The following is an 18410-nucleotide window of genomic DNA, read 5'->3' on the forward strand; positions in this document are numbered from 1 at the left end:
ACGGGAGGTTTTGAAAAAATTTTTTTTTAATTTTTATTATTTACACTGTTTAAAAAAAAAATTGTGTCACTTTTATTCCTATTACAAGGAATGCAAACATCCCTTGTAATAGAAAAAAGCATGACAGGACCTCTTAAATATGAGACATAGGGTCAAAAAGACCTCAGATCTCATATTTACACTAAAATGCAATAAAAAAAAAAGTCATTTAAAAAAATGACATTTAAAAAAATATGCCTTTAAGAGGCGTGGGCGGAAGTGACATTTTGATGTCGCTTCCGCCCAGCAGTGTCATGGAGACGAGTGAGCGCCATGTTAGCCTCACTCATCTCCAGGCACAGGACGGAGATGGATGCAATCGCCTCCGCTGCTACCGATGGCTCCGGTAAGCGGCGGAGGGCACCGGATCACGGCGGGAGGGGGGCCCCTCTCCCGCCACTGATAAAAGTGATCTCACGGCGAATCGGCTGCAGGGACCACTTTTATCAGAAAGCCGGCCGCCGCACGAAAAGGGGATACTGGGGTTATGGCAGCTAGCTGCTGCCATAAGAACGATATACCCCTTCAAAGTTTGGACATACAACGTCGTGCGGAAGTCCGGAAGTGGTTAACATTTTTCACACTTTTTTAGTAGGGGTACTATTGTACCCCCTTACCATTTCACACAGGGTCTGAGGGCCGGGATCTGGGGGTCCCCTTGTGAAAGGGGGCTTCCAGATTCCGATAAGCTCCCCGCCCGCAGACCCCCACAACCACTGGGCAAGGGTTGTGGGGATGAGGCCCTTGTCCCCATCAACATGGGGACAAGGTGTTTTGGGGGGTTACCCCAAAGCACCCTCCCAATGTTGAGGGCATGTGGCCTGGTACGGTTCAGGAGGGGGGGGCGCTCTCTCGTCCCCCTTTCTTTTCCTGCGGCTTGCCAGGTTGCGTGCTCGGATAAGGGTCTGGTATAGATTTTGAGGGGGACCCCACGCCATTTTTTTTTTAAATTTTGGCCGGGGTTCCCCTTAATATCCATACCAGACCTGAAGGGCCTGGTATGGAATTTAGGGGGACCCCTCACATCATTTTTTTTTTTTTAATTTTGATTCGGGGTTCCCCTGTGGGGAATTCCCATGCCGTTTTTATCAATGAACTTTTATGTGTATTTTCAGACCGGCAATTCATTAATAGCCGCGAGTAGTTTTAAATGACCTTTTTTCCTTTGAAAAGTAATTTTGCTGTCAGACTGTTCTAAACACGGGAAACATGCGCCCCTTTACAGGCATACTATAGACACCCCCCAGGTATGAAATTTAAAGGGATATTACACTTTTATTGTTTCACTTTAAGCATTATTAAAATCACTGCTCCCGAAAAAATGGCCATTTTTAAAAATTTTTTGCATTGATCCATGTCCCCTGGGGCAGGACCCAGGTCCCCAAACACTTTTTATGACAATAACTTGCATATAAGCCTTTAAAATTAGCATTTTTGATAATTCATGTTCGTGTCCCATAGGCTTCAATGGTGTTTGCGTGTTCAAACAAATTTTTTGCCTGTTCGCAAGTTCTGGTGCGAACCGAACAGGGGGGTGTTTTTGGTTGCTATATCCTCAGCAAGGAGGGTTTCGGAATTGGCTGCTCTTTCTTGTAAAGAGCCATATTTGATTATTCATGAGAACAGAGTGATGTTACACCCTCGTCAAGGCTTTTAGCCAAAAGTGGTTTCAGGTTTTCACCTGAACCAAGATATTGTCCTGCCATTGTTTTTTCCAAAACCACGTTTCAGGGAAGAAAAGTCACTACATTGTCTTGATGTGGTGAGAGCAGTGAGAATCTATTTAAAGACAACTGCTCAGATTCATAAGACTGATGTTTTATTTATTCTGCCAGAAGGTCCTAAGAAACAACAGGCAGCGTCAAAATCCACTGTCACTAAGTGGATTCGGCAAGTTATAATTCAAACTTATAATTTAAGGGGTAAGATTCCCCCTTTTCTTTTTCTTTTCATTTAAAGAAAGTTTATTAAAGGCAACACATGTTACATAAAATCACTATTAAACATGTACATAAGTGAAGTAGTATCCATTCAGATTCAAATCAAGTTATCTGGAACCAGAGTCATAGGATATGATTGAAAATTTTAACGGTTATACATGCGTGAGGAGTTAACAAAACTACAATCGTTATGTAATGTCTGGGACATTTTATGTTTACCTTAAAGCCGTTATTAAAGTGAATTGTTGGTATGTAAGGGTATAGATAAGATATAGCGGTACAAATAAATAGAATAAATAATAATAAAAATAAATAAAAAAAAAAAAAAAGGAGAATAAGGGTGCAGTAGTAGTAGAGACAATATAAGAAGAGATACAGAAGTGCGAAGCAATTAGCACTAAAGAGTGGACAGGATAATTCATCCATTGCGGTCATATCATCAGATCCACAGTATCACAAATTAACCTGCTATCTGTTTTAAGCAAGCCATTGTTAAGGTTACACTTCAGCATGGAAAGGAATTCTGTAGTCGTGGGCGTTTCAAGCTTAATACTTTATGTCATGAACTATATAGGCCGAAGCCAGAGAAGTTTCATGTTTAGTATAGGTTTGTATAGGTTAAAACCAGAAAGCCCCTATGTGGGGTGTATTGTATAGCTTCAGCCTGGTTCCGGTGATTTCAGTTTCTCATATTCTCGCGAATATCTAAACGCGAACCAAGGAGACCATGTTTTGTGGTATCTCTCAATCGCATCGTTAGACTGAGCAATCGTTTCCTCCATGTCATGAATGTCTGTAATCCTGTGTAACCATTCTTTAATAGAAGGCACATTTGTAGATTTCCAGTACAGAGGTATGAGGGATTTGGCTGCATTTAATAGGTGTTTAGATAAGGACCTCTTGTATTTTGGAAGTGAAAAGTTGGTGACATGGAGCAAACAACACGCCGCATCCAACTTTAGCTTGGCCTCCGTGATGTGTCGTATGATTTTGACAACCTCTGACCAATAAGGTGTTATTTCAGAGCATTGCCACCACACATGGAAAAGAGTGCCCTCAGCTCCTTTACATCGCCAGCAAAGCTCTGAGGCCTGAGGATACCATTTGTGCAATTTGGAAGGGGTAGCATACCATTGTGTGAGCAGTTTATATCCGGTTTCCTGCATTCTAGTGCTCAAGTAGCATTTATGAGCCAGTATACATGCCCTTTGCCACTGTTGTTCAGAGAGCTCTACCTCGAGTTCCTTATTCCAATGTTCTCTGAATCTGTCCACGGCCGGTTGCTTTGTATCTTGTAACCAATTATATGCTATTGAAGTTGCTTTTTGAATTTCGGCTCCCTCCAGGCACACTGATTCCATCTCTGTCAATTGTCTAACGAAGTGTTTCTTTCTGTGAGTGTTATTGACATAGTTTCGTATTTGAAAATAAGTCCATAGCGGTAGACCCTGGGTATGTTCATCTTTTTTTAGTATGTCATAGTCTAGGATAAGGGCGTTCTTGATCAAAGTTTGGCTGGTAAGGGTGATTCAGCTTCTGGGGCTTGTAACGAACGATTTTGCATTCCAGGTGGGAAGTCAGGTCAGAGGTGTAAAAAGATCTGACTTCTTGGTCAAGAAGTGAAAGATCGACAAGGTGGCATTTAGTAAAGGGTGTTGTTTCAAAGTTGGTGGATATCTTATCCACGGTATCCAGTCTTTGAGGTGCTGGTGGCAATGCCAATCCATAATCCTCGTAATATGCGATGCAAAATAATATTTCCTATAGTCGGGTAAGCCCATTCCTCCTTTGTCTTTAGGTCTAGTTATAAGATTAAACCTGATCCGCGGGCGTTTATGCGCCCATACAAAACCAACCTGAATAGATTGTAATTTTTGGAAAAAACTTTGTGGTATTTTTATGGGTAGGGTTCTAAAAAGGTAGAGGAGTCTGGGTAATATGGACATTTTACATATGGCAGCTCTGCCAAACCATGAAAATTTTTTTGTGTGCCAGGATAATAATTCTTTCCCTATGATTTTCAAAGGGGTGGAAAGTTCTTTTCAAAAATCTGGGAGAGGAGGGGGGTCAGCCAGACACCTAAATATTTGAGTGCTGAAGTCTCCCATTTGAAAGAGCTTTGAACTTGTGCAACCTTATAAATTTTCTCGGGTAAAGTAATATTCATTGCCTCTGACTTTAAATAATTAATTTTAAGATAGGAGATATATCCATAAATTGTGAATTCTTTCAATAATGTGGGAATCGAAATGAGAGGGTTAGTCAAGAAAAATAACAAATCATCAGCATAAGCTGCTATTTTAAATTCAGTATTCGTCATCTGAAATCCCTTGATATCTTGCGTGGCCATTACTGTCCTAATAAAGGGTTCAAGTGATAGAATAAAAAGGATTGGTGAGAGTGGGCAACCTTGCCTCGTGCCATTGGTAATGGTTACCGTATTGGACAGAGAGCCATTTATTCTCAGCTTAGCTGACGGGTTCTTATATAATGTGGAAATCCAGGCCATCATGTGTTCACCTAATCCAACGTACCGGCATGTTGCCAACATGTAGTCCCAAGCTACTCGATCGAAGGCCTTCTCCGCGTTCGTAGACAGGGGAAAGCCCTCGATCTTTCGCTTTCTGGCCGCATAAATTAAATTTAGTGTTTTTGTGACGTTGTCCTTTGCTTCCCTACCAGGCATAAATTCTGCCTTTTCCGGACCAATTAAGATATGGAGTAGAGGCTTAAGTCTGTTGGCTAGTACTTTGGTTAAAAGTTTAACGTCCAAATTCAACACTGAGGTTGGCCTGTAGTAGGGCATTGTGTAGTATCTTTATTCGGTTTAGGTAGGACCGTTAAATGTGCTAGATGAAAAGTCGGAGGAACATCTCTAGGTGTGGAAAAATAATTTAATGCTTTCGTTAAGGGATTTGTCAAAATTGTCACAAAAGGTTTTGTAGTAGATGGACGTAAAGCTGTCTGGACCAGGGCTTTTCCCCGCTTTTAAGTCTTTTATCGCTAATTGTATTTCATCATTGTCAATGGGTTGTTCCAGAGCCTCTATATCTGCCTCAGATAGTTTAGGAAGTTTAGAAGAGATTATGTAGTCTTGGATAATTTGCGACCTATTTCCTTGCATCTCTGGTAGTTTGTGTGGAGCGGGTAAGTTATATAGGTTTGAATAATAATCGTGAAAGTGTTGTGTAATCAGCTCGTCAGACAAGTCTAAAGTCCCTCTCTTGTTTTGTATACCGAAGATTTTATTATGATGTCGAGGTCCTCTCAGAGCTCTAGCTAAGAATTTGCCAGTTTTGTCCCCATATTCATAATATATTTTTTTCCTAAAGAATAGGAAGCGTTTAGCTGTAGCGTCCATCAGTTGCTATAGGGTTCGCCTGGTTTCAAGCAGTTCAGTCGCCAGTCGTATTGTTAATGACTGTTTATGTTGAGATTCTAAGCTCAAAGTTTTATCTGTTAATTTTGTGATTTCTTTTTCCCTGTCTCTTTTTCGCTGAGCCCCCATCCCCATCAACTATCCCCTGACAGAGCATTTATGGGCCTCCCATATCATCAGGGGGTCTATTCCTGGAGTTTCATTATGAGTGAAAAACTCTTTTAAATGTGATGTAATTTTTGGTAACAACACATGGTCTGTCAAAAGCGAGCAGTTCAGTCTCCAATTTGGGGCCTTATTAGAGGAGATATTTGAATCCAGCGAAAGAGAGACAGGGGCATGGTCAGATATAGATTGAATACCTATGTTAGTTTCTGTGATAGCGTGTAGGTCTGTGCGCGATATGAAGATATAGTCTATTCGTGAATATCTTGCATGTGGGACAGAATAGAAGGTAAAATCTCTCCCTTTTGGGTGCATATAGCGCCACGTGTCAATCAGATGCAAGGAATTCAGCAGTGCTTTTAGACTTTTCAAAATTCGGTAGGTTATGTATGATTTTCCAGAGGATGTGTCCGTCAAAGGATTTAAGGGGAGATTAAAATCTCCAGCCAAGATTATACGTCCCGAGTAGAAACTCTCGAGCTCCTTTATCAAGCATCTACAGAAGGTTAAGTGTGACTTGTTTGGGAAGTATACATTAGCCAAAGTTGTTGGGATACCATTGTATAACCCTTTGATTAAGAGATATCTCCCGTCTGGGTCAGCTAGTTTGTCGGTCAGTTCAAAGTTGGCATCTTTGCTAATCAATATAGAAACCCCTTTAGATTTAGTTAGGGTATTTGTGGCATGGTGTGCCTCAGTAAAATAGGAATCAGTGAGCCTGGGTATGCCATGCGTTTTAAAATGCGTTTCTTGTATGAATGGGAAATGCGGCCTACCTTTCTTTAATTCCCTCAGGAGGGTCGATCGCTTTTCTGGTATGTTCAATCCACTTATGTTGTGAGAGACTACCGTAGACAGCACTAGTCAAGTAGAGCATGAGTACTGGTAAATATAATTCAGAAAAATGAATATCTGAAAGTAAATAGCCACTGTTAGAAAAGAAAAGTATAAAAAAATAAAGAACAGCCAAAAGAATAGAGTAAGTCATCAGTTTTCACCTTTTAAATAGATAAACTATCATTAAGGTCCTATGTAGTATCCTCTCTTGTGACCAAAGTCACACTGAAAGGTACTATGTGGAGAGAGTGGACGGTATCGGCCGACATGGATATTACGGGCAAAAAAGCCCGCTACTCCGAATAGGAAGTAGACTCAACTAATGGGAAAAAGAGGCCCACAGCCTCATCAGGTAGCTAATTAATGGGTTCAAATTAAGTCATTCTGCATCTTAACATAGAGGGTAAGATATTTAAAAACAGAAGCAACCACGATAATAAGTAACCAAGAGGTAACCTAATAGACAGGAGGTGCTATTGGCCCCTAAGGACGATTTTAGTACCTTCTCTCCGCCTCATCGGTGTCAGATCGTTTAAGACGTAACCAAAGCACTGGGGGCGCCATATTTTCCATGCTATTTATCGTCAGGATAACAGCACTAGTAACTTAGAATTCTAAGCTATTATTTCTAATAAAATGCATAAAGAACATAAACTGGATGTTAAAGCCCTGAACTCGTAAACCTGTAAAGGAAAAGAGAATTAGGAATATTGTCTTGAGATCAGCAGGTAAGAGTCCTTCACTACGGGCACTCCGACGGCCATCTCTGGAAGTCAGCACTTATTCCTCAAGCTCAGACAATGTTCCTTCTTAGGGTCAAGATCATAGTGAGGAGGAACACAGTCCAGCTTCATCTAGTGCCTGCGGTCATGTGAAGGAGATTCCCAAGACACCTCTTGCGTATTCTCAGGTTTAAGTTTGAACCTGTAGGAATGTCAAAGCAGAGTCTCCTTATGCTGAGGGTGATTAGATTGGACACTAGAGATTAGATTAGAGTTCAGTCCCGTAACTGGGTTTAGCATATCCCAATGTGGAATAAAATCCGAAAAAAAGGAGCTTGTATGAGAAAAACAAAAAACAAAACAGATCGATCCACGGATCGAAAAAACTACGTGCCATAGATGGCATCAAGTCCTTCTCAAAGGAACATGGTAGTTATGTCATTGAAGTAGAAGGGAGAGAGATCATCCTATCATCCTCTAGGCATCCTCCAGGATTCCAGATCTGTGAACTTTTGGGGTGCCGGAGAGTGAGCTTCCTTGTCTACCTTGTTTCATCTTTTTTGATTGGCGCTTATCAGGAGAGGTAAACTGTGAGCCGGGGGGACTTCTGCTCAAAAGAGGAGGGAGAAGAAACTCTCGATACCAATCCGGGAGTTCAACCATACCCAGTTGTAAGGAATTACAAAACTCTGGGAGGTCTTCTGGGGATCGTAAAGAGTACTGTCTGCCATTGTGCGTCACAAGAAGAGCGAACGGAAAGTGCCAAGTATAGCGCAAGTCCTTCTCTCTGAGCTTGTCTAGGAGGGATCGCAGAGCCCTGCGGTTTTTTAAAGTTATTTGAGACAAGTCTTGAAAGAGCATTATCACCTCCCCACAATCTGATCATTGCGGCGTGCGTTTTGCATAATCTCTTCCTTCAATGCAAAACTCTGCAAACAGCATATAATGTCCCGAGGAGGCATGTTGTCTGGGCCTCTCGCTCTCAAGGCCCTATGTGCTCTCACAAATTCTATGGCAGTGTCCTCCGGTCGCTCTAGCAGACTATTAAATACCCTTTGAAGGGCAGGAGTGATCTGTTCATTATCCACCGTCTCAGGGATCCCCCGCACCCTTATATTACTCCTTCTCCCCCTGTTATCGAGATCCTCTAGGTGTCTGTTCATTTCTATGAAATGATTGGAGTGTGTGGAAGTCACCTTTTCAAGCCTGCAGATAGCTTTCTCCCTCTGCTTTCCAGCAGCCTCAGCCGAGGCCATTTTCTCGGTGAGTACCAATAGGTTAGATTTGAGGTCAGTTATTGCAGCTGAAAATGTGGACTTAATGTCTGCTGCGAATAGGGACATATCTGCATATGTGAGGGGATGATTAGAATGTGAAGGTCCCCTACCGTTGTCCTCCGCAGCAGATTGTGAGTCTTCACTATAATCCTCCTCCGTGTGTGTTGGCGCCATCTTAGCTCCAGTCACGTTGCTCCTGGATAGAGACTGATTCCGGAATATTTCTGATATGTTCCTGCCTTGTGAAGCTGTCACCGAACGGCGGGATCGAGTATGAGGTGTCCGGTTGTTCTGCCTGCTCATTATCGGGAGCTGAGACGCAGAATGGCGTGCTTAAGACTGCGGGTCCTCCAGAGCTCCTCTAGCAAGCAGCCATCTCTGTCGAGCACCAAGCCACGCCCCCCAAGATTCCTCCTTTTCAAGTTAAGGCACACCCTACCAGGATAGTTAGTGCTTCTAGGGCAGTGCTTCACCAGGCCTCCATGGCTCAGATCTGTAAGGCCGTAACTTGGTCTTCAGTGCATACATTCACAAAATTTTATCAGGTGAATGTAAGGAGGTATGAGGATATTGCCTTCGGGTGCAGTGTGCTGCAGGCAGCAGTATAAGTCCTCAAGTCTGGGGGTACCCTGCGGGTTGTCTCTCCCTCCCCTTAAGTAGCATTGCTATGGGACATCCCATTAAGTAATTACTTAAGGCTCTGTGTCCCATGATGTACGATAAAGAAAATAGTATTTTTATAACAGCTTACCTGTAAAATCCTTTTCTTGAAGTACATCATGGGACACAGAGGTCTCTCCCCTCTTTTGGGATGAAGTATATTGCTTTGCTACAAAAACTGATGTGCTCCTGGAAGGAGGAGGGGTTATATAGGGAGTGAACTTCCTTGATTGGGTATACCAATGTCAACACCTGAAGGTGGCCCATAACCCATTAAGTAATTACTAGGCTTGTGCAATTCGTTTCGTAAAGAATCAAAATTCGTCCGAATATAGCAACTTTCGGACATTCGGAAGCATTTGAATATCCAAACAAAGCAAATATGAATAAAATCGAATCCGAACTAAATTTTACCATAAATAGTCATTGTTTTCGGCATAATTCGTTAATGCTTTAACGCGGCCTAAAGCATTCGTAATCACTTTGAACGAAAATTCAAATGCACCCGAATGTCCGAAAGTTGCAAAATACAGATGAATTTGAATGCTTACGAATGCATCCGAAAGTCCCAAAATACAGACGAATTTGAATGCTTACGAATGCATCCGAATGTCCGAGAGTTGCACAATTCATATGAATTTCAATTTCAGTGCGAATTCATTCGTTATTCCGGATATTAAAAACGTACAGTTCTTTAAGCCAATCACTTGATTCCTTGGGGGCTGGATTACTGGCATGGAGTAATTTACAGTCCAATCAGCTGCTTTATTTTGTGCTGGAGGTTGGATTAAGGGTAAAACTTTACTGCATGCCTGCCTGGTGGTAACTGAGTGAGAAAGGGAGTTTGAGCAGAAGAGGGGAGACATTTGAGAAGCAGCAGAAGAGAGTCCAGTCTTTTGTCAAGATGGATTCAAGCTCTCAACATGAGGTTCCACCTCCTATTACCAGCCGCAGCAGTGACACAGCAACAACAACCACTACCAGCACCTGTGAGTACTTTGTACCACCATTGTCTGTGTCATGTATGTCAGCATCTGTATTGCCAGACCCAGACAGTCGTACTTCCACCACCAGTACTACACAACATTCCAGTAGTCGTGTTGTTAGGTCTCACAGGAGTGACTTTTCAAAGGGGAGGCAAATGAAGCAGCAGGAGCAGCTTGCCTGTCCTGTTTCAGTGCCTCAGCCACAGCTTTCAGGCAGAGCTACCAGCTGCAAAAGGCCAAACTCTGATACATTGACTAGCAGTAGTGCTGTGCTAAGGCCACCCTCCAAACAGAAAAGGTCAGAGAGGGAAACTGTAGGTTCAAAATCCCCTACTAGCAGGGCTAAGAGGTCCTGCTCTGAGACCAGGAAGCAGTCATCATCTATTGCATGTCGTTGCCTTTTTCAGGATCTTCCCCAAAAAACAACCTGCACAATTACTACTAGTGCCAGTTGTGTCACCACCACCTCCACTATGGGCACTTTGGGAAATGTGGTGACACCAAGTATTTTTTACAGGAAAGGCCTGACAGTACCACCAACACAGGCTTTTGATTCTGAACATCCATTTAAGCAGCCTAAACGTGAAATAATAGAATGTGAGCAAGACATTTTGCGTGCTCATAGTTCCACCACCACCACTCACATTGGCACCACCATCACCACTGAAAAAATGACATCTGCAGGTCATACAAGTAATGAGGGAGATTTTTTAGGCATATTTCCCATTAGCTATCTGAGAGAAACGGGAATTCAGCAGGACCCCCCAACATCTGATGGTGATAAATCCTCCTTCGTAAACATGGAAGATTCAGATTATACCCTACCTTTTAATCTTGATCAGGAACCAAATATTGATGAGATAGAATATTCTTCCCATATTAAATGTGATTCACTGCTGTATTCCCCTGAAAGAACAGCACCGGTGGCACCTGCCTCTCCTGTTCCGGTTGAGTCTCCCATTAACATTAGAGCTGCCAGCAAAACTGTTGGTCAAGTAACCTCCTTCACTATCCCTGACATGAGGCCACCTCCCGTTTTATCACAAAAACACAGCAGCATAGCAGAGTGCACAGGCCAGGCTACAACCCAAATTAAGCAACTTGCTCCAGCATCTGCAACAGAAGAGGAAACGCTCTCAAAAAAATCTTCACCACACAGTGGCAGCACCCTTCGTTCTAAAATTTGGGAGCATTTCATGACAGTTGGTGATGGCCGCACAGCTGCATGTAAACTATGCAGCAGAGAAGTCAGCCGTGGGAGACTGTTGGGTCATCTCACGAACGCTGGGATGAAGCAACACATGCTTACCCACCACAGGCCAGTGGTGCTGAGGGAAGAAATGGGTGTGGCTCCCCCATCTACCACCACCATTATTGTTGTTTCACCACCATTACCAGCAGCAGTGTCAAAGTCACAGCCACTTCTGCAGCTGCAGGTCATACTAAAATGGTAAAGACATCTATACATTTTGGAGGGGTACATTACCGTGGTATGTCAAAACAGCAATCCCGTAAACTTATGCGCCTCATTGGACAACTTATAGCTGTTGGGGGGGCTTCTTTCAATTTTGTGGAAGGGGAGCCCTTCAAGCAGCTGATGCAGGCTGTGGCACCACAATACCAGGTCCCTTCACGCACCACATTCAGTAGAATGGTAGTGCCCTCACTGTACCGGTCATGTGTTGGGGTTTTGAAGGATTTGCTGGGGAAGGCTGCTGGCCAATCAGTTCACTTTACAACTGATTTATGGAGTGCTACAAGTGGCCAGCATGCCTTTCTGTCCTTGACTGCCCATTGGTGGCAGCCCAATGTGTCGCAAGATGTACAACCACCACCACAAACAACTGCAAGGTCAAGAAAAACCTCAAGCGCTGTGGCCACTGCCACAGTGCACAAGACAGGATTGCACTCCTTCCTCCTCCATGCTGAGGTGATGGATCAGCAGCACACATCACAGAATATACTAAATGTACTTCAGAAAATGATAGGAAAGTGGCTAGGGGAACAGGCAGGCACGAATGTCAAAATGGGATTTGTTGTCAGTGATGGTGGAGCTAACATGACAAAGGCTATCAGTGATGGAAGGTTTGTTGGTGTGCGCTGCTGTGCACACATCCTGCATCTAGTCGTTAGGTGTGCTCTTGATGATAATACTAACAGTGGAAGGTTAGCAGCACTTTTAGAGTCGTGCCGCAAAATTGCTTGTCACTTCCACCGTAGTGTGAAGGATAGCCACCTTCTCAGGCAGGAACAGAGAAAGGCAGGCCTCGTGGAGCACTGCCTCAAACAGGATGTTGGAACGAGGTGGAACTCCACCTTACATATGCTAGAGCGTATACTTGAGCAACAGAGGGCAATTCATGCAATATCATGTGAACATTTTATTGGTATTGCCAGACCACTAGGCAGGGAGGACTGGGTCATGATTGACCAAGCTGTCACAGTGCTCAGGCCTTTTGAGGATATCACTGACAATTTAAGCAAAGAGAGTGCTAGCCTGGCAGAAGTGGTTCCCCTCTTTGCACACCTTTCTAATAAACTTGATTCCTTCCTTTCCAATAGGGAAAGATGGTCTGGTGGCAAAATACTTGCAGAAGTTGATGCCCTTCTGAGGAGACTGAAGGAGCAACTCAGTTGGCGCATAAAAGAGCTCATTGACTCTCGCCCCGAGTTCATGTTAGCCACAATTTGTGACCCCAGAATAAAAGGCAAAATAGCACTCAGGAAAAATACTCTCACCACCTGGAGGGATATATTGATAGAGAGGGTACATGAGAGGGAAAGGAAAATGGGAATACAGTTAGAGGAGGGAGAAGAAGATGAGCTGGAGATGTCTGATTGTACTCTGTTAGTTGATACTAGCAGCACTGCTGCCAGTGCTCACTCCTCCAGAGCATCAGCCTTTTGAGCTGAGGCACTTGACAGTTTTGTGGGACCCACTAAACAGCCCCCTAGAAAAGAAAAAACTGCTGATGACATAGTTAGGCTTACCTAGCAGAACCTCCTTTGCCCCCCAGTACAGATCCCTTAAGTTTTTGGGATGAGAAGAAGGGTGTGTGGCCTGCTTTGTCCTCGGTAGCCCAGGAGCTTCTTTCCTGTCCTTCAACCACAGTCCAGAGTGAGCGGGCGTTTTCTGTAACAGGAAATATTTTATGCCCTCAGCGCTAACAATTGCTCCCCCAGCTCTTAGAACAAATGGCTTTTTTAAAAGTCAACCTGCCAAAGCTTGGTTACCCTGCTCTTGAGTTTGATGCTGAATAAAAAAATTATACTCATTCATGTTAACATAATTTCGAATTCTCCACCTGACCGAGTCCCATGTCTCCCCTAAGGTCCTCATTCCATGCCAGAAATCATCAGATATCCCATCCTGACCATTTACGTGAGGGCTTAAATATGGTAGTTAGTTACTCCATGTCTGACCCTATACCATACTATCAAATATAATGAACAACTGAGATGGTCAGGTTGAAAACAAAGTTCCATTTGGTTTGTGATGATTTGGCATGGAATGATCCCCTACTAAGTCCCACCTCATACCTCCTGCCCTGCTATTTTCCTGTCCAAGGTTTTAGCTACTGATCTGGTATTATAAATTAAATAGTTGTCCTTTTAAAACAACTGTGTCATTTAGTAGCATAAAAAATAAATGGGACAGCTGTATCATTTGTACATATAAATTAAAACTTTAAAACATTCCGTTTGTGAAACTTACCTGCTGCAAGTCCTAACTCCTGTTATTTCCCCCTGCCTTCTTCTCAAATCTCCAATACCTAGGACACTGGAACACAAACGCATTCCCTTTAAGTTTGGTATAAGCAGCACCATGAAGGGGAAAGGCAAACTGTTTGGCAGTGCGACTGCGCACATGGTCATGCAATATATCAGGAAATCACAGACCACGCATGAGTGCAAACAGCACCTTGGAGGATTGCCTTCTGTCGGGGTTTCACTACCTGGACAGGTGTCAAAACTGACTCAAGCTGCTGTATTTGTATTTATTAAGTTAAATATGTTGTAGTTTTGGTTGTTGTGTTATGCAGCTTGCCAACCTGGCTGCTTGCTTGCTTACTCCTATACTTGTAGTACTAGTGGTGGAAATAGTGGTGATACTGAGTCTGCTGCTATGCTAATATACATACAGACACATGAAAATGAAGGCCTACAATGGTACTACGAGTCTCCTATACCCCCACCACCAAAATGTTTTTTCGTTCAACCCTCTGATGGCACCTACATCGTGGCAAAAAGTTTTTTGCTGCTAATATATCCAGTTCACCAAGATATTCATGTAATCTCCAGGCCACATTGTTGGCAACATGGCACTTGTAAGTTGGCACTCTGGAAAGTCATCATCCACAACAAGGAAGGAAAGACTGTTATCGCGTTGCTGTGAGTCAGAAATAGGTGAGTACCTGCTCAACTGCCCACATACTCCCCCATCCATCATTGATTTCCATTCATTTATGTAACTCTTGTTTTATTTGCCAATGTAGTGTAAGTACCACTGGAATGAGTGGATGAGGCTTCATCATGACAGACACATACAAGTTGAAGACTTCACAGGTACGCATTAACCATACACATCTTTTAGGATGTATAAATAACGGCAAACTTGTATGTAGGGATGCACGATAGCAGTATTGGATACTAGTAATTATTTCTCTGTACTCGTCTTCAATACCAAAGACCATTCAGGTGCATCCAGGTACTGTTAGAGAGCGTGACGCCAGCTTCACAGCTTATCAGGAAGCCAGGCCTCCCAGATTCTTGATTGGCAGTCATTTGGTATTGACGAATACAGATAAAAAATTACTTGTATCCAATATCGGTATCAGTGCATTCCTACATAGAGGGAATCTCAAGTGATGCATGTTAATTTCAAACATAAAATCAAGACAGCTGTATACTGAACACTTATACACTTTTCCAGATCATTATATGTTGTAGTCCAAAGTTTCAGTAACAGAAATGGAAATAGTATTAGTATTCATTACTAATACTATTTCCATTTCTGTTACTGCAACTTTGAACTAGAACATAAAATGATGCGGAAATAAAAAGAGAATAGTAAGGTCAGCGAGCCAGTATAATACCTAGCTAAATCTAAATGAAGTTGTTGGTGACAACTGGCAAGGATGTTCTTTTTAAGTTGATGATTACCATGTGTGATAGCATGTGTGTTATTATTAAGCAATAAGCAACCAGATATGTCATAAAGTGTAAAATATCACATAATAATCAATATATAAGCAGTAAAGTATACTTTTATTAGGCGAAAATTATTTGCATTTATTTGCACAAACAAACGTAGAAAAAAAACATGTATGTTAACACGTATACATATAGATATATACATATAAATATATATATATATATATATATATATAAATATATATATATATATATATATATATATATATATACAACTATAAACAAAACGGTGAACTGAGCTGCTTTGGGTCCTGGGGCAGAGGAAGAACTAACCCTCAGTTTTCAGAAGGAGAGGGTTCTCTGCTGCTTTGAGTATTAACAGACGAGCTCCCAGGCAATGGAGCATTGTGCCTGGAAATTGCTTCCATCAATGAGAGTCTCAAATGCTCCATTGCCTGGTTGTGCTGTTGGTTTACCCGGCTCAACAACAATTCAAAATGGTCAGTTTGCTGTCTGCCTATGAGATGTATGGTTCGGGTAAGCCTTCTCATGTCCCGTGACTGCCTTCTATTTTCATTTGACAATCTCCTCACTTCTCTAAGGAGCCTCTCAATTTGTGCAGTTAAGCCAGGTGGTACAGCAGTTGGCACCCGGACAGGAGGTGGCGACTGCAGTACATGCACACTGGGGGCAGCAATACATGGTGGCAGCATGCCGGAACCTTGGCCCCTGACCTCCTCCTCTGGCCATGGGGAGAAGCCAGGAGTCTGTGACATAGCAGGTCTCAATTCTGGCTCATTCTGCAGCTCTATACCCTCCAAAATAAGGACAGGTGAGTGCGGGCTGCACTGCGCTCTCCCCTCAGGCTGGTCTTGTTGATCTAAAATAGATGAGATAGCAAATGTTGACGATAGCATTCATAAACAATTCTAGGTTACACATACAAGCATTAGGGTTGATTTACTAACACTGGACACAGTGCTAACTCTGGTGAAGCTATGCAGAAACCAATCAGCTTCTAACTTTAGCTTGTTTAATTAAGCTTTCCCAAAAAAATCTGGAAGCTGATTGATTTCTCTGCAGAGCTGCACCAGATTTTGCACTGTAATTTTGTGTAAATCCACTTCATTGTTTACTACTTTAAAACACAACACTTCACTGTATGATTTCATGGAGAAGTGATTGAAGTATGAGTTGTGTGTATGAGTTTGAAAATGGATGGTAATATCTTTTATATGTTAACCCTTTCATGACTAAGCCTATTTTTGACATTTGGTGTTTACAAGTTAAAATCCGTATTTTTTTGCTATAAAATTACTTAGAGCCCCCAAACATTATATATATTTTGTAGCAGAGAATCTAGAGAAGAAAATGGTGATTGTTGCAATATTTTTTATCACATGGTATTTGTGCAGCGGTGTTTTAAACACAGCATTTTTGGGAAAAGGAACACTTTCATGAATTAAAAAAATAAAAAAACAGTAAAGTTAGCCCAATTTTTTTGTATAATGTGAAAGATGATGTTTTGCCGAGTAAATAAATACCAAACATGTCACGCTTTATAATTGCACGCACTCGTGGAATGGTGACAAACTACGGTACCTAAATAATCTCTATAGGCGACGCTTAAAATTTTTTTTGCGGTTACCAGGTTAGAGTTGCAGAGGAGGGCTAGTGCTAGAATTATTTATCTCACTCTGATGATCGTGGCGATACCTCACATGTGCGATTTGAACACCATTTACATGTGCGGGCGCAACTTCCGTATGCGTTTTTTGGTGCGCAAGCTCGCGGGGACAGGTGCGCTTTAAAATTTTTTTTTTTTTTATTATTATTAATTTTTATATTTAGAAATTGTGTTTTAAAAAAAAAATTTTGGATGACTTTTATTGCTGTCACAAGGAATGTAAACATCCCTTGTGACAGTGATAGGTGGCGACAGCCAGGTACTCTTTATGGAGGGATCGGGGGTCTAAAAGACCCCCGATCCCTCCTTTGCACTTCACAGTATTCAGATCGCCATTTTTGGCAATTCTGAATACTGTATATTTTTTTAAAACAGGCGCCACTGGCACCCAAGTAGACGGGAATTGACGTCATGACGTCGCTTCCGCATTTACAATTAGAAGGCTGGAACGAAGCCGCTCACAGCTTCATTCCAGACTGTCAGCAGCCGGCAGTAGCCGAGGTGGCGGATTGGTGATCAGGCCTCCCGGTGGATCGGGAGGCCCGGTAAGAGCGGCAGGAGGCGGCGGGAGGGGGGGAGTCCCCTCTCGCTCCTCCAGTATAACAGCCGAGCGGCTTTTAGCCGCATCTGCTGTTATACTTGGAAAGCCGATCGCCCGCTCTACAAAACAGTAATGGGATGATGCCTGCAGCTGCGGGCATCTTCCTGATATAACCCCTGAAAGCCGAGGCTGCACATCTGCGTACGCTCAGCGGGAAGAGGATAATAATGACTGTGTGTAATCTGTAGATGATTATGGTGTGTCCTGTTTCTTTATATTGGCAGCTTGTGTACTTACCCTGAGGAGTATTGGGCCGCTGTTTTCTGCCAGATGACGCTGGAGGGATACGGCTGGGGCTTTCTGTTAAAGACGGAAGAAAAGAGACAAGGTAATGTTCCAGATAAAGTTAAGTCAACAGCGCTATTTATTTTTGCCTGTTATAAGTTGTACTACAACATCAAAGCATTATAAATAAAAGGTACTCCAGATGTATCCTGACTCCTTGTGTCATAAATTACTGTATCCCCATCTTATTGCCCCAACTATAATTGCCCAAAAATATACTGACACAAAGATCAAAGTAAAATGTCTGTTTTCTTTTGGTTGACGATCCTTAGAGGCACTAATTATCAAAAATATTTCCCTTGTATCTGTGTAAACTACTTCCATGGTCCCTCCCTACCTCTCTGCACCGACTCGGGGACAAACCACATTCTGCAGATACACCATTGTAACTACCAGTTAATCCACCATAACTGGCATTCCACCGGGGACCCATACCTTAGATGGGTCCCAATCATCTGATCACAGCAAGTTATTTTAAAATACCTCCAAAGACCCAACCGAACGTACCCTGTAAAATAAACAAAAACAACCAATACAACAAAAAAGTAAGCATAGAATGAACCAAGCCGATGTAGGGAGGGAGGGCAGGCGGGAATGCTTCTCCTCCTTGTGTACTCCCAGGATGTCTGGTTTCACCTTGTCACCCACACTCCTGGCTTTTTGCAGTCCCTCCTCCAC

This window comes from Aquarana catesbeiana, linkage group LG03 (assembly GCF_042186555.1).
Source record: "Aquarana catesbeiana isolate 2022-GZ linkage group LG03, ASM4218655v1, whole genome shotgun sequence".
NCBI classification, from domain to species: Eukaryota; Metazoa; Chordata; class Amphibia; order Anura; family Ranidae; genus Aquarana; species Aquarana catesbeiana.